The following is a 17,690-nucleotide window of genomic DNA, read 5'->3' as shown; positions in this document are numbered from 1 at the left end:
TGGGCCCCCTTCTCTTTCAAGAACCCCTAGCTTAAAGATGTAGAATGTGGAAGGCACAGCGATGGGTTAGATGTAAGGGTGAGGAAGAGGGTGGCCCTTGCTTCCCAAGGCCACCAGTGGGAAAGGGCAACTTAGGTCCAGAGCCTTAAGTGTGGGTGGGCTAGCTAGAGAGCACAAGCAAGAGTGGGGTCCAAGGACACCAATGGCCACTCAGTGAGGGCTGTCCTGGGTTGGGCTGCCCTGGGGCCTTGAGCTCTTCCCATGTCCCAGGTGACTCAGCCCTTGCCCAGGCCAGATATGCCAACAGTGCCAGCCTAAGAGACCAGCCTTTCCTCAACTCCTCCCACCCTCCCTCCCAGGCTGCCAGGCCCTGCAGCTGATCTCATCTACAAACGGGTTTAACTTGAATGGTAACTGCCTTGCCCTACCCTGCCCTGCCTTGCCCACCTGTTCACTGCCCCAATAGAACCCCCCACTCCTGCCAGGGCCACCCCCAGCCACCTCAGCCAGGCTTCAAGGCCCCTGCCAACTTACTTCATCAGCCTCTTCTTTGACTCCTTGTCCTCAGACACCTGGGCCCAGACACAGCAAGCGCTTTCATACCACTGAGCCCCTGCACAAGATGTCCCCTTGGTGGTGACCTTCTACCCACTCTCAGCCACAACATTGGCTTCTTCATGAACTTCACCTTGGCCTACAATTTGAGGGCCAAGACCCTGTGGCTGTTGGTTGCTTCCAGTAACCTGGAGAGCTGGTTACAGATTCAGAAGTCTGACTGTGCAGGTTCAGAGCTCTGTAAGGGCCGCTGTGGGTGCCCAGTCTTGCCTTTGGGGAGCCCCTGCCCTGCCCTCAGCCTATATTCCCAGCTAAGGGACTCGTCCCCTTCCCTGGCACGAATGCATACTCTCATTCACCAAGTGTCCCCTTTGGGCCTCCAGTTCCCCACCACACTGCCAAACCCTTCACCCACTTAGACACCAGTCAGACCCAGTCCCGTCTTGGAGCAGCTCCCAGTCTGATGGGAAAGGCACACAGTTCAGTTCCAAGGGGTGGAATCCATGCCTTGGGATTTCTTGCTCTGTGGACAGTGGCCCCACTGGGAGCAGGGAGGTCAGGTCATGCAGGTCGGGTCAAGTTGACATCTCCCACCCCTACAGGCTCAAGCTGACATCTCCCACCCCTACAGGCTGCACTCTCCACTGCCTTTTGAATCTACTATTTTGAATAAGTCCAGGAAACACTCAGCCCTCAGTTTTGGCCTATGTGACCTGATGCCCCAGAACTCAGACTGCTTCTCGTCTCTGGCTCTGAAGCAGCCCCAGGCCAGGCCTCCAGAGCACGAGTGCACAAGCTGAGCCAAGGCCTCGCTGGCAGATAATCCCCACATGCCCTGAAGAATGGCTTTTTGCTGCTTTGAGAATCATCCACAGATCGGAAAAAGAATGTTCTAATTGGAAAACCTCCCCGCCACGGTTTTCCGGAGTTTTAGTACAGTTGGCCGGCAAGGAGGCTCCTGAGATGAGGAGGAAGGGAAGTCATGAGGAGGAGACAGTGGGCTCCCTGCCCAGTGCCCCCTCATCCCCAAGCTCAGCTGCTCTGGGCAAGGGGCCATGCTGAGGGTCCCAGTGACAGGGGAATCTGGAAACTGTCTGGCCCTGCCGGGAGCCTCTCCCCCAAGCCAATCCCAAGCCCTGCCCCCTAGAGGCCCTGCTGATGCCCCAGAAGCAGCCCAGTCTCCCAGGACCCACTTGAAAGATCAATTTCCCCTGCATTGTGAGTGCTGGCGCAGAAGAAAAAAGGTGTGGAAGCTACCACCTGCTCAAAAAATGGGAAGGTCAGGGGAGCCTGGGTGGCACAGCGGTTAAGCGTCTGCCTTCGGCTCAGGGCGTGATCCCGGTGTTGTGGGATCCAGCCCCACATCAGGCTCCTCTGCTATGAGCCTGCTTCTTCCTCTCCCACCCCCTACTTGTGTTCCCTCTCTCACTGGCTGTCTCTATCTCTGTCAAATAAATAAAAATAAAATCTTAAAAAAAAATGGGAAGGCCAGAGTTGGTGTTGAGGTGTGTGGAGTGCCTCTGACCTGACTGGTGACCTGGGCCGGGAGACCTGGCAGGGGGGATGCAGGCTGCAAAGGAAAACTGACTCCTGAAAAGCTAGATTTGTCTGGCAAGGATGGGAGCTCTCACTCAGGGACCCTGCTAAGCGTGGCATGGCACTGGCCAGTAGAGCTGAGGGCACAGCAACCTGAGGGTCTGTCCAGCTCTAAGAGTTTCTGATTTGTTCTTTTTGGTTAAAGATTGCCCTTGCACCTGGGAAATGCCCATCTGGGAAGGGGAAACATAGTGGATCCTTGAAACTCTTTTACAAAGGAGAGCCAGGTTACTGTGACTCAACTCTTTCAGGATGTATGCTTCTCTATTAGTCTTTTCTGGAAACCTCCATGGTGCTTAGCTGCCTCGATCTCCTCAAAGGAAGGGTCTGGCTCTCATCATAAGGGATCAGAAAAGCCAGGATGTGGGGCATACCTGTCCCCTCTCCATTCCACTTGGCCCCAGTAACCTGTACCTATACCTTGACCAAGTGGCTCTAGGCTCCCTGGCATTGTGTCCTGCTCCCCTTCTCTTCCTTCCCAACCTGCTCAATCGTGACCTTGAGGACTACAGCTCCCTAAGCAGCACATTTCTTTAGAGCTTCACTGGCCATTACAGTGGCCACTGGCTGCATGTGGCTTTTTAAATTTAATTGATTGCAATGAAGTAAAATTGAAAATTCAGTTCCTCAGTCACAATAGCCACATTTCAAGTGCTCAATGGCCACATGTGGCTAGCAGCTCCTGTACAGATAGAACTTTCTGTATTGGGCAGTGACACTCTAGCTGCTCCACTTCTCCTTAGAGGGAACCTCTCCACTTCCTCCTGAGCTGAAACAAGTCTCCCTGCAGCCCTACTCTGCGGAGGCTCTTCCTTCTCCCACACCCAGTCTACCTCTAGATAGACTCTTCTGCCCTTGGATGAAAAGTTCTCCTTGCAGGTCGGGCCAACTGGCTAACACACCATCCGGTATCAGGCAAGTCTTCACACCTGGATCATCCTGCTCTTCCACCCAGATCACATGGATGTGAGAAAGTGACTGGAAGGTGGAATAATAAGTGTGTGACTTCAGCATCTGTGCCTGTGGGCCATTTGTCACCACCATTCAGGCCTCTCAGTTCTCTGACCTTGACATCTCTGAAGACCCTGTCAATCACACTGCCCTTCTTTCTGGAAAAACATGCTGCTCTTGGCCCCCCTGACACTCCACTTATCCAGAGGTATTGAGGTTAGGAGCACAGCCTCCGGAACTGGACTGCCTGGGTACAAATCCTGACTGTGTCAATTACTAGCAGTGTGACCTTGGGCAAATTACCTGCCCTCTCTGTTTTCCATTTCTAACCTGTACAATAGAGGTGAGAATACCAGCATCTGCCTCCTGGGGTTGTAAATGTTACATAAAAAGTACTAAGAACAAAGCTTGTTACATGGAGAGATGCTCAATGAAATCACCATATGGCTGTGGATGAGGTTTAGGACATGCTACCCCAAAACATGGCACTTTGGTATATTGAATATTTTAAGATGAAGGAGTTTGAGAAAACAGCATAAGCAGGAAGCTTTCTGACCTTCCCCCCCCCCACCCTTACCCCCTGAAGCAGATCAGATCATAAGACCCTCATGTGATACGTGCCCTCCCTATATGCCCTAAGGAAAACAACATCCAAGGGGCAGGTGGATGCCAAGAAGTACTGGAACAGACAGGCCTTGCTAAGATCCCCCTCCACACACACACAGTTTACTGCACTTAGCTCAAACTCTTTATCCTATCATATCTTTTCACAACTTTCCATTCTTCACCAAACCTAGTATGAAAACAGGTTTAACCACTTTTTCAGGTCTTCGCTTCCTTAGGAAGTCTCCCATGTCACATAAAACTTGCATTAAATAAATGTGTATGCTTCTCTCTTGTTAATCTGTCTGTGTCAGTCTAATTTTTAGACACAACCAAAGACCATAAGAGGGTCAAGGAAAAGTTTTTCCTCCCTTTCAATGTCTAAACATCGACTCAAACTAAACACGTTCAAGGATTTATTATTTATTTATTTATTTATTTAACAGAGAGAGAGAGAGAGAGAGAGCACAAGCAGGGAGAGTGGCAGGCAGAGGGAGAGGGAGAGGCAGGCTTTCCATTGAGCGGGGAGTCCAATGCGGGGCTCGATCCCAGGACCCCAGGATCATGACCTGACCTGAAGGCAGACGCTTGACCTATTGAGACACCCAGGTGCCCCCAAACTAAACTAAACATGTTCAAACAAAGCTCCACGCTTTTCTATACACTAACAATGTAACTGTTGAAAAAGAAATTAAGGAATTGATTCCATTTACAATTGATTCCATTTATAATACAATTCCATTTACAATAGCAACAAAAACCATAAGATACCTAGGAATAAACCTAAGCAAAGAAGTAAAGGATCTATACTCCAGAAACTACAGAACACTTATGAAATAAATTGAGAAAGACACAAAAAGATGGAAAAACATTCCATGTTCATGGATTGGAAGGATAAATATTGTTAAAATGTCTATCCTGCCCAGAGCAATTTACACTTTCAATGCCATCCCTATTAAAATACCATTGGCATTTTTCAAGGAGCTGGATCAAACAATCCTAAAATTTGTGTGGAACCAGCAAAGACCCTGAATCGCCAAGGGAATGATGAAAAAGAAAAACAAAACTGGAGGCATCACGTTGCCTGACTTCAAGCTACATTACAAAGCTGTGATCAACAAGACAGCATGGTATTGGCACAAAAACAGACATATAGACCAATGGAACAGAACAGAGACTTCAGAAATGGACCCTCAACTCTATGGTCAACTAATCTTTGACAAATCAGGAAAAAACCTTCCAATGGAAAAAAGACAGTCTCTTCAATAAATGGTGCTGGGAAAATTGGACAGCTACATGCAAAAGAATGAAACTTGACCACTCTCTCACACCATGCACAAAGATAAACTCCAAATGGATGAAAGACCTCAATGTGAGACAGGAATCCATCAAAATCCTAGAGGAGAACATAGGCAGTAACCTCTTTGACATTGCTCACAGCAACTTCTTTTACGACACGTCTCCAAAGGCAAGGGAAACAAAAAGAGAAATGAACTTTTGGGACTTCATTAAGATAAAAAGCTTCTGCAAAGCAAAGGAAACAGTCAACAAAACTAAGAGGCAACCCACGGAATGGGAGAAGGTATTTGCAAATGACTTACAGATAAAGGGCTAATATCCAAGATCTACAAAGAACTTCTCAAACTCAACACTCAAAAAACAAATAACCCAGTCAAAGAACAGGCAGAAGACACGAACAGACACTTCTTCCGAGAAGACATACAAATGGCCAACAGACACATGAAAAAATGCTCAACATCACTAGCCATCAGGAAATACAAACCAAAACCACAATGAGATACCACCTTGCACCAGTTACAATGGCAAAAATTAACAAAACCGGAAACAACAAACATTGGAGAGGATGTGGAAAAAGGGGAACCCTCTTACACTGTTGGTAGGAATGCAAGTTGGTAGTCACTCTGGCAAACAATATGGAGGTTCCTCAAGAAGTTAAAAATAGAGCTACCTGACAACCCAGCAACTACACTACTGGGTATTTACCCTAAAGATACAGATGTAGTGAAAAGAAGGGGCACAGGCACTCCAGTGTTCATAGCAGCAATGTTCGCCATAGCCAAACTGTGGAAGGAGCCCAGATGCCCTTCAACAGATGAATAGATAAAGAAGATGTGGCCCATATATACAATGGAATATTACTCAGCCATCAAAAAGGACGAATACCCATCATTTGCATCAACATGGATGGGACTGGAGGAGATTATGCTAAATGAAGTAAGTCAAGCAGAGAAAGACAATTATCATATGGTTTCACTCATATGTGGAATATAAGCAATAGCACGGAGGACCATAGGGGAAGGGAGGGAAATCTGAAGGGGGAGGAATCTCTCTTCTCCAGGTCTTCCTCATCTTCATCAGTGGCATCTCCCAGATGTGCAGGTCAAAGGACTAGGTGGCTAACTTGATTGGACATGGCTCTGGATGACCTGTGGACTAGCATGGAGGTGAGGGAAGGAAAATCAAGTCATCCAGAGCTATGTCCCTCTATGCTCTCAGTCTGAGTGATAAGGTAACTGCATTCACCCAGCTGTCCAAGCTGGAAACTGGGGTGCCATTTGAGAATCCTTTTTCCTTCTGCCACTCCAAGACCCAGTTAAGTGTCTCTTCCTGGGCTGCCTTTCTGCCCCAGCGCTTATTACTCTGTAAAGTCACTGTGTCCTGTCTTTCTCCTTCCTTCCTCCTGGATGTGGTAGGAAAGACAGCTCATGCTTGCCCACTCACCCAAGCACCTGGTATAGTGCCTGAGTGGGCACACAAGAAATATTTGCCAAAGGAATGAAGGAAGGGATAAAGGGTAATTTTAAATGCAGTGTATGATCAGGGTGGCATTTCATATCAGTGGATTAAAAGTGTATCATTCAATAGATGATGTTGGAACAACTGGTCACGTGGAAAAACAAGCTGGATTTCCTACCTCACACTCCTCACTGAAATAAACTCCAGATGGCTCAGAAATTTAATGTAAAAAAATTGAAACCATAAAAGTACTAGAAGGAATCCTGGGGTGTGGACGGCCTTTCTAAGTATGTCATGAAAACCAGAAATCATAAAAGAAAAGACAAAGAAATTGAAAACTTCTGTATGGCAAAACCCACTAGAACTGTCATTAGACAAATGACAAATGAGGAAGAGTTATTTGCTATTTGCACCATATATGACAGGGAAAGTCTTAATCTTCCTAAAATACAAAAGGGCTCCTTCAAAAGCAAGCAATAGGCAAACAGGGGGCAAGGAAGGGAGCAAACAATTCACAAAAGAAGTTCATTAACATATGAAGGAAATGCAAATGCAGTCAGAAATTCCAATCCCTCCCTCAGATATGGAAAAGTGAAAACGGGGTATGGGAAAATGGTCCCTCTCAGGCCCCAGGGCCCTAGGGGTGAGAGTATTCATTGTCGCAAACTTTTTTGAATGGCCATCTAGAAATACATAACAAAATGAACAATGAAGACTCCCTTTGACCCAGCAATACCAACGATTTAAAAATCGCTTTTATTATATGATATATATAATGGTATATATGTATATATGTACATATGTACAATACTGCTCTGAATATATGTACATACATGTACATATGTATATATGTAAATTGTATAAAATGTGTTGCTGATAAACATCTACCCACTAGCCAGCATCCTATCTATGCCTTCTGCCCTCAGTCCTGGTACTCACGATGACCTGTCCTGGTTTGGGATGAAACACCAACTTCTCTGTTTGTGCTCTTAATCCCATCTCCTGCCACCTACTCAGGAAATCCCACTAACGTTTCACCCTTTCTCTTGGGTCACCAATTATTTCCTCTTGGCTGGATCATTCTGATCAGCATGCAAATATGCTATAATTTTTCCCACCATAAAAAAGTTTTCTCTTGATCCCATCTTTCTCTTCAGCTACTCTCCATTTATTACCCTTCTCCCCTTCTTCTCACACTCCCTGTGTCTGATTCCCTTCTATCTCACTCCCAGCTCTCAACGGAGATGGCTCTTGCCAAAGCTACCAGTGCTTTCCAGGTTGCCAAATTCAATGGTTTTCAGTTCTCATTTTACCAGACCTGTCAGCAGCATTTGACACAAGAAACACTCCTGGAAACACTTTCTCTTGGCTTCCAGGACACCTTACTCTCCTGGTTTCCCTTCTACTTCACTGGTTCCTTTTAAGTTTCCTTTGACTTCTTCTCATTGCCCTTACATTGTCAAAGTTAACTTTGGAGGGACCCAGAACTCCCATGTCTTTAAACACCATCGGAAGGCTGGTAACTCCCATATTTACATCTCCAACTCAGGCTTTTCCCCTGAATTCCAGGTTCCGATATCACAAGAGCTAGGCAATAGCTCCACTTGAATATCTATTTGGCATTGTACTTGGTGTCCCAAACCAAACTCTTTGTCAGCCTTTTCTCCCAAACCCATTATTCTCACAGCTGTCCCCACAAAGTTAGTGGTCACACTACCCTACTAGTGGCTTGGGCAGAAAACCTTGGTGTGATCTTTGAGTCCTCACTTTCTCTCACTCCTCCCATCTAATCCATGAGGAAATCCTTCAGCCCCACCTTCTCAAAAGATCCAGAAATCTGGCCACTTCTCCCCATTTCTACCATTTGGTGAGTTTCTAGTTGCTTTGCTGTTAAGAACAACACTGCTCTGAACATTCTTGTACACATCTGATCACACAGGCAAGAGAGTCTCTAGATGAGCTGTTCTCAAGCTTTGGTGGACATCAGAATCCTCTGGAAGGCTTGTTAAAACCCAGAGTGCTTGACCTTACCCGCAGATTTCCTGATTTGGTTTGGAATCCATCTGCATTTCTAACAAGACCTCAGGTGATGCTGATGCTACTAGTTGGGGAAATTACACTTGGAGATCTATAGCTCTAGGGTATATTATAATCAGGAATGGAAATGCTGGATCATAGGATACACGCATGTTCTACCTGACAACTGAACACTGATTTTTATTCCTATCAGCAGTGTGTGAGAATGCCTAGTGTTCCACATCTTTGCCAACACTTGATGTTGTCAGGTGTATTAGTATGGCCAGAGTAGTAGACACAAAGTGTTAGCTTTTTGTGGTTTTGCATTGTATTACTGGTATTTGTCCTCAGGTGGCTATTGCATGGGATACTGGGGGGGGGCGTAGACAAAGTAAAAGTATACTTGTTGTAATATTGTTTATGATATTAAAAACTTGGTAACAATCTAGGTTTTCATCAATAGGTACTTTCAGAATTTACAACAGGATAATATGTGACTGATCAAGATGATGATTATAGGTCCTTAGTTATGGACATGGAAAATGCCTATAATATATTGTTAAATAAGAGAGGGAAAGCAGTTTACATAAGGTACATGACAGCAGGTATAGTGTGATTTCATTTCTGTAAAATTGTTCAAAGGAATTGAGAAACACCTTGGAGAATGTTAACACTTGTTATCTTTAGGAGATGAATTTGGGGTTACCTTTACTTTCTTTGTTTTTAAAATTTTCTGTAATGTTGATTCTTTTTAAGTGTACATATCTCCTTTTTCTTTAAAAGAGTGATTTTGAAAAAATACATTCTTATATTTCTGTTTGTATATGACAGAAAGTATCTGGAGGTTTCACATGAAACTGATCAGAATGGGTGCTTCTAGGCAATGGGTTTGTGTGGGCCAAGTGGGAAGGTACTTTGAGTTTTCTCTTTATTTCATTCTGTACTCTTTGATTTTTATGAGAGTGTATTACTTTCATAATAAAAAAAAACCACTAATAAAAACAAAAAAGAAAAGAGAGTTATTCTTAACACCCAAGCCAGCCCTGCCAGCCCCTGCTGCTGCCAGCACAGCCCAGCCCAGCCCAGCCCACCTAGCTCTGCTGAGGCTCCAAAGACTTCACAAGGAACCCACTTAAATTGTGCCAGACCTCCTCTGGCCAGGGAGCTTTCAAGCTGTGGAGCCAGGGCCAGTCATTGGGCTGCCCAAGAAAGAGTTCCTACTGCTTCTGGGTGCTGCCTTGAGCCAAAAGCAATGTGTCACCCCCATAAAGCCTGTGGCTGTGGGCTCCCCCACCCTTTGTGCTGGAAGGAGAGGCCAGCCCCTTAGAGGGCCCAGAGAGAAACCATTAACACAGCCAAGGAGCTGACTGTCAAAGGTGGGCAAGCTCCAATAATGAAAACCTGTGTCTCTAACAAAGCACTTTTAAGTCTAAAGATCAGAGGTAGGAAGAAATAAATTCTACAAAATCAGAAAGATGTAGAGATGGTGAACATGAACTCATCTATAGCACACTTGGATGGCAGAATCAGAAATCATCCTGAACTGAGAAATAATTAATTTGACCTAAAACAAACAAAGACTTCACACAGGGACTGGATCTACAATGGGACTGTCAACAGTTGCAGTTTCTTGAAAGCCATCAGAAGGGAATGCTTCCTCCTCATGGCAGCCCCTCTGAGCTCTGCGGGACTAGCACGTCAACACATGTAGCTCCGTCCCTCCATGGGGTGTATCATGTGGTCATCGTGTGGTTTTCCTCTGTCTCCGTCACAGCCCACAAGCTCCAGAAGGCAAAGACCAATCCTCTCCTGACTCTTTGTAACAGGCATGGGACCTAGCACACACTAAGCATTCAGTAACTGTTGGGGCAGTGGAACAGGATCATCTCCAATATAGAAAGAAAACAAAGGGTCACCTGGGTGGCTCACTTGGTTAAGCGTCTGACTCTCGATCTCAGCTCATATCTTGATCTCAGGGGTTGTGGGTTCAAGCCCTGTGTTGGGCTCCATGCTGGGTGTGGAGCCTACATTGAAGACGAAGAAGAAGAGGAGGAGGAGGAGGAAGCGGAAGAAGAAGAAGAAAAGAAAGAAAGAAAGAAAACAAAGATGCCATTTTGCAAACACCCAAATTCCAAAACTCCAGGTAGACAAGTCATAGCTGGATACCTCCCAGCATCACTGCCCAATCTGCTATGGCCCAGTATGCCCACCAAGCAGGTAACACAGGGGCTTGTCTCAAACTGCTGCGTTATAGACTGAGACACCTTCCTTCCTTGGACAAGTGGATCCCTCTCCAGGGAGTGGCTTGGAGGAGGCAACACTCTTGAATATATACTTTCTCCTTAATGAAACAGCCATACAAAACAAAAACTGAAATCCAGTGGTTGAACTTTATGGTGAGCCCCCCAACCTCCACCAGCCTTTAGCTGTCCTTCCATGATTACATTTGGCCACTCTTAACATTCGTATGAGGATAATATTTGTTCACAAGTAGGAGCCCAGTAAGTACTCGGTGTGTTTTTAAAACAGGTTCAATTGTGCTTGTAAAAAGTTCTTTTAAAAGTCATACATATTTGCCGTAAAATATCAAAATTATATAGCATTGTATGAAGTCACCCCAGAAGGTGCTCCCTGAGCTCCATCCCTTGCCCCTCTCCGCATGATATAGGACAGAGGGAAATGAATCCAGGGGCAGGTTTCACATGGCCACACATATGTCCTTGAGTGCCTGCTTTGGGCCAGGCCCTGGTCCCAGGTGGCTCTGTCTGGTAGGGGATACAAAAGTGCCTAAGGGGCTTAAAAAGCCACTGAGTCCTGGGGCAAGACTAGGGCAAGGATGTGGTGGGAGTCAGTGGGGAGAGGAGAGAGGGATGTTTGAGGAAAATGGAGAGATGGTGCTAGGAAGAGTAGACTGGAGGGGGAGCCTGGATGTGGCAGGGACCATACCTATTTAGAGCCTTAAGCCTCAAGGGAGGAGGAGGCAGAGGTAGAAGGTGAAGTCATATCTTCCCGGGGTAGCTAAGAGCTCCTTCAGGTCACAGGTCTTAGCCCCAAACTGTGCCCACAGGGGACACAGGTTGCTCTGTCAATGTTTGCAAAAAGAGAGAAAGGAGGGAGGGAGATTGGGAAGGAAGGAGGGAATCTCCTATCAGTGAAATGCCACCCTCAGATCAAGGTTCTTTGCAGCTTATTCCCTACGTGTAAAAGTTGGACTCAACAGCACTTTTTTAAGGATGAATAAATCTTTATTCATTTATTAATTTCCCCAGGGAAAAAGGCAGGGGAGGGAGAGAGGGTCAGCATGGGCTTCAAAATAATAGAAGGAAGAAAAAAATGATAGAATATATAAGAATCTTAAATGCCATAAAACAACCCTAAATGGAGGTGGGTGAGAGAGGGGGCCTCTTGCTCCATGAGCTTGGGAAGGAGAGGAAGGGATCAGGAATGGCACAGGCAGGGCACCTCCCTATGAACTCAGGACTCCACATAAAGCTAAGTAAATGTGGACTCACATTCATCTTCTATTAGTTCATCTGTGGCCACTCTGATGCAGGTTTCTTGCACCAGCAGAAACTTTCCTATATCGTAGTGATGTACTTTCATCTCCCCTTTCCTTGGCTGCCACTCCCAGGTTCGACAAGGGAGTTCCCCACTAGCCCTTTCCTCCCTCGGTTTAGAGGGGTTAAACTGTTAGGCCTATGCACAAAGAGGATGTCTGTTGCTCATTAGAACAAGGAATGGGCTTAACCTGGAGGGAGATTGGGCTACGAATGAGAAAGAGAGAGGGTGTCTACTTGCTTCAGTTATTTGGACTAATATTTTACTTGGAAATTAGATTTATTCATGTGAAATAACTGAGGAAGGGAATGGGGTAAGAATTTAGTCTTCAGGACTTCCGTCCTGAAGGGCACATAATGAAAATGGCTTGGGAGATAGTGAGACTGAAGGGCCCATGTGACAGCCAAGTGGAGAAGATGAGCTGACAGAAGGATATGATGGGGCTGAAGCTCAGAAGGATGGTCCAGGGTGGAGGCCTGATGGGGCAGAGGCAATTTTCAAGGAACTCTGGAGGCCACAGAAGCCATGGCATCACCTAGGCAGTATGATACAAGTAGAGTGCATGTAGAATGACAAGGAAGGTCAGGGAGGAGCCCTGACCAGCTTCACCAAAAGGAATTCTCTATGAGGAAGGAGGCTGAGAAGAAGAGGTCATAGATCAGGCATCAGCAGTCACATTTGCCAAGACACATCTTGTTACAAGGAGCAGAAACTTGATCTGGGAGGGAGTATGGCAGAGAGGGAACAGGATGCCCACTAGGTTTCACCTGCTTGCTCCCAAAATGGCACCAGGAGCCATTCCCAAATGATTTGTTCCCACTAAGAGCCAAGCGCTATTCTAGTCACCAGCTAAAAATGCCCAGGATGTACAAAAGATGGCAATACAGGCCTTGCCATTGTCACTAGCCACTGCTGTAGCCCCTCCCCTCCCACTCCTCAACCCACCAGGGAAGGAAGGAGAGCAGGAGCTGGCTGGTGCATGTAGGGGACTGACAATGGAGCGGCTCCCAAAGAACCCCCCCAAAGAGTTCACAACTCTCCCCTGAGCCAGTGTCCCTTAACTTTCTCAAAGAGGGTGTAGAGGCAAGCGGACCTCAGAGAGGCTGCACTGGGGGAGGGGATAAATTAAATTGAGTATGAGATTGGCATTTGAATATGCTCTCAGTTTTAATAATTGAAAGAGAAGAGAAACTTCTGAAACCTGCTCAAGACGCTGTTAATGGATGGGCAAGTCTTGCTTGACATAGCTCAGTTGAAGAGAGTGATTAGTGGTACACAAATAGCTGACATGCATTTAATGCCTTTTATGTTGGACACTGTGCCCAGAGCTGTACAGAAATCATCTCAGTTCATCCTCACAGCAGCCCTATGAGGTAAACACTACGATTATCCCCATTTTTTATGTGAGGAGACAAAGGCCCAAAGTCACACAGCTAACAAGTGGTGGAGCTGGACTCCTAACCTCCACTTCTATTAGCTCAATTAGCCAGCACATGCAGAACCAGGTTGGGGGCATTTGTGGGAGCTGCACTAGTCATACCAATAGTGATACTAATATTTACTGAAGGGTTACTATGTGCCAGACACAATGCTAAGTGCCTCTGTTACTAGATGTTCTTGGAAAATCCTCTTGAGGGCCTTGGCTTCCCTTTTTTTCTGCAACCTTGTAAGGAGACTTTCTTCCTTTGCTCAAAATTAAATTATTGGAATTGTGTGGGCCTTAAATAGAAGAGAGGCTGATGCACCTTGCTGCTTATACCAGAGTTTAAACATCTGTGCAGAAAGCCACATTTGAAAGAAAGCATGTAATTGGCTTTTAGCAGGATATTTCTAGAAAGATCAGAGGATGATTTACATTTGGTCAGCCCAACCTCGACCATCTGGCTGCTTGCAAGGAAAGAGAGATCTACACGTGGTCCAGATGGGGACACTGAACATCATAGCAATGAGGTCATTTGCCCAAGGCCCCTCCACTCAGGAGTGAGTGAGCCTGGTGAGCAATACAAGGTAGCCAGAGCCCTTCAGAAAAACATCTCTCCTGGGTCCCACTAACTTTCCCCAGGAGACTCAGCTGCCTGGCTCTGAAAGCCCTACAAGGGACAATACACATACATGGATGCATACCTCTTGCATGGGTGGGGTGCCGAGAGACTTTGTGTTTGACAGATTCTTCTTCCTCTGTTAGACTAAAAGTCAAAAGTTATCTTGAGAGGAACCTTTCTGAAGGTGCAGGGCAGGAGGGGCAGGGACAACCTCTGAAACATACACATGTCCAGGCTCTATTCCCAGAGCTCCAAATTCTTTGAGATGAGGTTTGACTGTTACATTTTAAACAAATGTCCCCAGAGACTCAGGCGTACTCCAAAGATTAAGGACTGTTGCTCCTGAGTAAGGCACCAGGGTGGGGTAGGGAGTTTCAGGAGAGTAATGTAGGGGTGGGGCTGGAGCAGTTACAGGGCTGGAAACCTTCCTCAACCCAACTTGTCAGCCTTAAGTCCTGGGGCATGAAGGTGTCAGGGATACCAAGCATATGAAGGTAACTGAAGGATGTTATTTGGGATGCATTTCATTAGAAAGTTTGACTGTTGGTTTGTTATTGTTCTCAAATTGAATTTCATCATTTACATTAACATGAGTTGAACCTGCACAACTTGGTTTGCAATTGCAGGATAATCTAGAAGTTTGAAACAAAAGACAAATTCACAGAAGAAAAATGCAACTTAGAAAGGTCCAAGTAGTTTTATAACCTTTTACAAATTGAATCAGCAATTAAAAGTCCTCTATTCCATAATGGTTGATTTTACATGCCAACTTGACTAGCTTACCTTCCCCAGTTACTCAATCACTCTTCTAGGTGTTGCTGTGAAGGCATTTTATTGATGTGATTAAACCCATAATCAATTGACTTTAAGGGAGATTACACTGGATAATCTGGGTGGGCCTGATTCAATAACATTGAAAGACCTTAGAGCAGAAGCTGGAACTCTCTGGCAGGAGCTGAAGCTGCCATTCCCAAGAGGCCTGCCCTTCTTCACAGCCTGTCCTATGCATTTCAGGCTTCCTAGTCAGCCGCCACCATGATGTAAACCAATTCCTGATAATAAATCTCTTTATATAGCTACTATTGATTCTGTTTCTTTGGTTGAACACTGACTGCTACACCTCCCCTCAAACAAAATATTTATATGCAGTATTTAATGTACTAAATATTCAAAGTATTTTCAACTTTCCATTGTGACTTTTAGTTATTTAGAAGTATGGTTTTTTTTGTTTTTTTTTTTAATGATTTTTTATTATATTATGTTAGTCACCATACAGTACATTCCCGGCTTCTGATGTAAAGCTCGATGATTCATTAGTTGCGTATAAGACCCAGTGCACCATGCAATACGTGCCCTCCTTACTACCCATCACCGGTCTATCCCATTTCCCCCACGCCCCTCCCCTCTGAGGCCCCCAGTTTGTTTCTCATAGTCCATAGCCTCTCATGTTTCATTCCCCCTTCTGATTACCCCCCCTTTCTTTATCCCTTTCTTCCCCTACCGATCATCCTAGTTCTTATGTTCCATAGATGAGAGAAATCATATGATAATTGTCTTTCTCTGCTTGACTTATTTCACTTAGCATTATCTCCTCCAGTGCCGTCCATGTTGCAGCAAATGTTGAGAATTCGTTCTTTCTGATAGCTGAGTAATATTCCATTGTATATATGGACCACAGCTTCTTAATCCAGTCATCTGTTGAAGGGCATCTCGGCTCCTTCCATGATTTGGCTATTGTGGACAATGCAGCTATGAACATTGGGGTGCATATGGCCCTTCTCTTTACTACGTCTGTATCTTTGGGGTAAACACCCAGTAGTGCAATGGCTGGGTCATAGGGTAGTTCAATTTTTAACTTTTTAAGGGACCTCCACACTGTTTTCCAGAGTGGCTGTACCAACTTGCATTCCCACCAACAATGTAGGAGGGATCCCCTTTCTCCACATCCTCTCCAACAATTGTTGTTTCTTGCCTTGTCTATCTTTGCCATTCTAACTGGCGTAAGGTGGTATCTCAGTGTGGTTTTGATTTGAATTTCCCTGATGGCTAATGATTTTGAACATTTTTTCATGTGTCTGTTAGCCATTTGTATGTCTTCATTGGAAAAGTGTCTGTTCATATCTTCTGCCCATTTTATGATTTGTTTATTTGTTTCTCGTGTATTGAGTTTGAGAAGTTCTTTGTAGATCTTGGATACCAGTCCTTTATCTGTGGTGTCCTTTGCAAATATATTCTCCCATTCCGTGGGCTGTCTCTTAGTTTTTTTGACTGTTTCCTTGGCTGTGCAGAAGCTCTTTATCCTGATAAAGTCCCATAAGTTCATTTTATCTTTTATTTCTCTTGCCTTTGGAGATGTGTCGTGAAAAAGGTTGCTCTGGCCGATGTCATAGAAGTTGTTGCCTATGTTCTCCTCTAGAATTTTGATGGATTCCTGTCTCACATTGAGGTCTTTCATCCATTTGGAGTTTATTTTTGTGTATGGTGTGAGAGAGTGGTCAAGTTTCATTCTTTTGCATGTAGCTGTCCAATTTTCCCAGCACCATTTATTGAAGAGACTGTCTTTTTTCCACCGGATGTTTTTTCCTGCTTTATCAAAGATTAGTTGCCCAAAGAGCCGAGGGTCCATTTCTGGGTTCTCTATTCTGTTCCATTGGTCGATGTGTCTGTTTTTGTGCCAGTACCATGCTGTCTTTGTGATCACAGCTTTGTAGTACAGCTCGAAATCCGGCATTGTGATGCCCCCAGCTTTGTTTTTCCTTTTCAACAGTTCCTTGGAGATTCGGGGCCTTTTCTGGTTCCATACAAATTTAAGGACTATTTGTTCCAGTTCTTTGAAAAATGTCCTCGGTATTTTGATCGGGATAGCATTGAAAGTGTAGATTGCTCTGGGTAGTATGGACATTTTAACTATGTTAATTCTTCCAATCCATGAGCATGGAATATTTTNGGCAGAAAATATGAACAGACACTTTTCCATAGAAGTATGTTTTTTAATTTCCAAATGTGCCAAGATTTTCCAGCTATGTTTTTATTATCACTGTGTACCTTATTTGCATTGTTGTCAGAGGGTACACCCTATGTGATTTCAATCCTGTTCCCTGTAGATATCTTTTGAGTTTTTCATTCATTTCCTGAAACATAGTAAATGTAGTTCTTTTATAGTATGTGTCTGATAAGGAATGGTGTCTCAGGTGAGCCTGGGAAAGTGACTGACTGCTGAACGGTGGAGCTAGTGTCTCCCTATGAAGCTAGGACATGTTACCAGCAGGTCAGTATTCCCCACCCATTAGTTACTTGCATGCTATCTTCACCAATTTTTGCCATATCTAAGTACCACATATATAATTATTTACTTAAAATGTGTTAAATTGACTCTCTTTAAAACTTACATATATTTACATAAAAGGCAAAATTTATATTGCTATTGCAAATAGAAAACTAGTTATTTGTCATAAATTGAAGGTAGCCATAAAAAGAAAAATTATAATAAAAAGAAAATATGACACATTATCTAAAATATTGTAGGTTTATGAATACTTTAAGGCTGAGGCCTGCTCTCTTATTGTGATAATAGAAGATTTACCAAGTGTTGGAGGACATAATGAAATGCTA

This window comes from Ailuropoda melanoleuca, chromosome X (genome assembly GCF_002007445.2).
Source record: "Ailuropoda melanoleuca isolate Jingjing chromosome X, ASM200744v2, whole genome shotgun sequence".
NCBI classification, from domain to species: domain Eukaryota; kingdom Metazoa; phylum Chordata; class Mammalia; order Carnivora; family Ursidae; genus Ailuropoda; species Ailuropoda melanoleuca.
Note: the sequence above shows the minus strand (reverse complement) of the source record.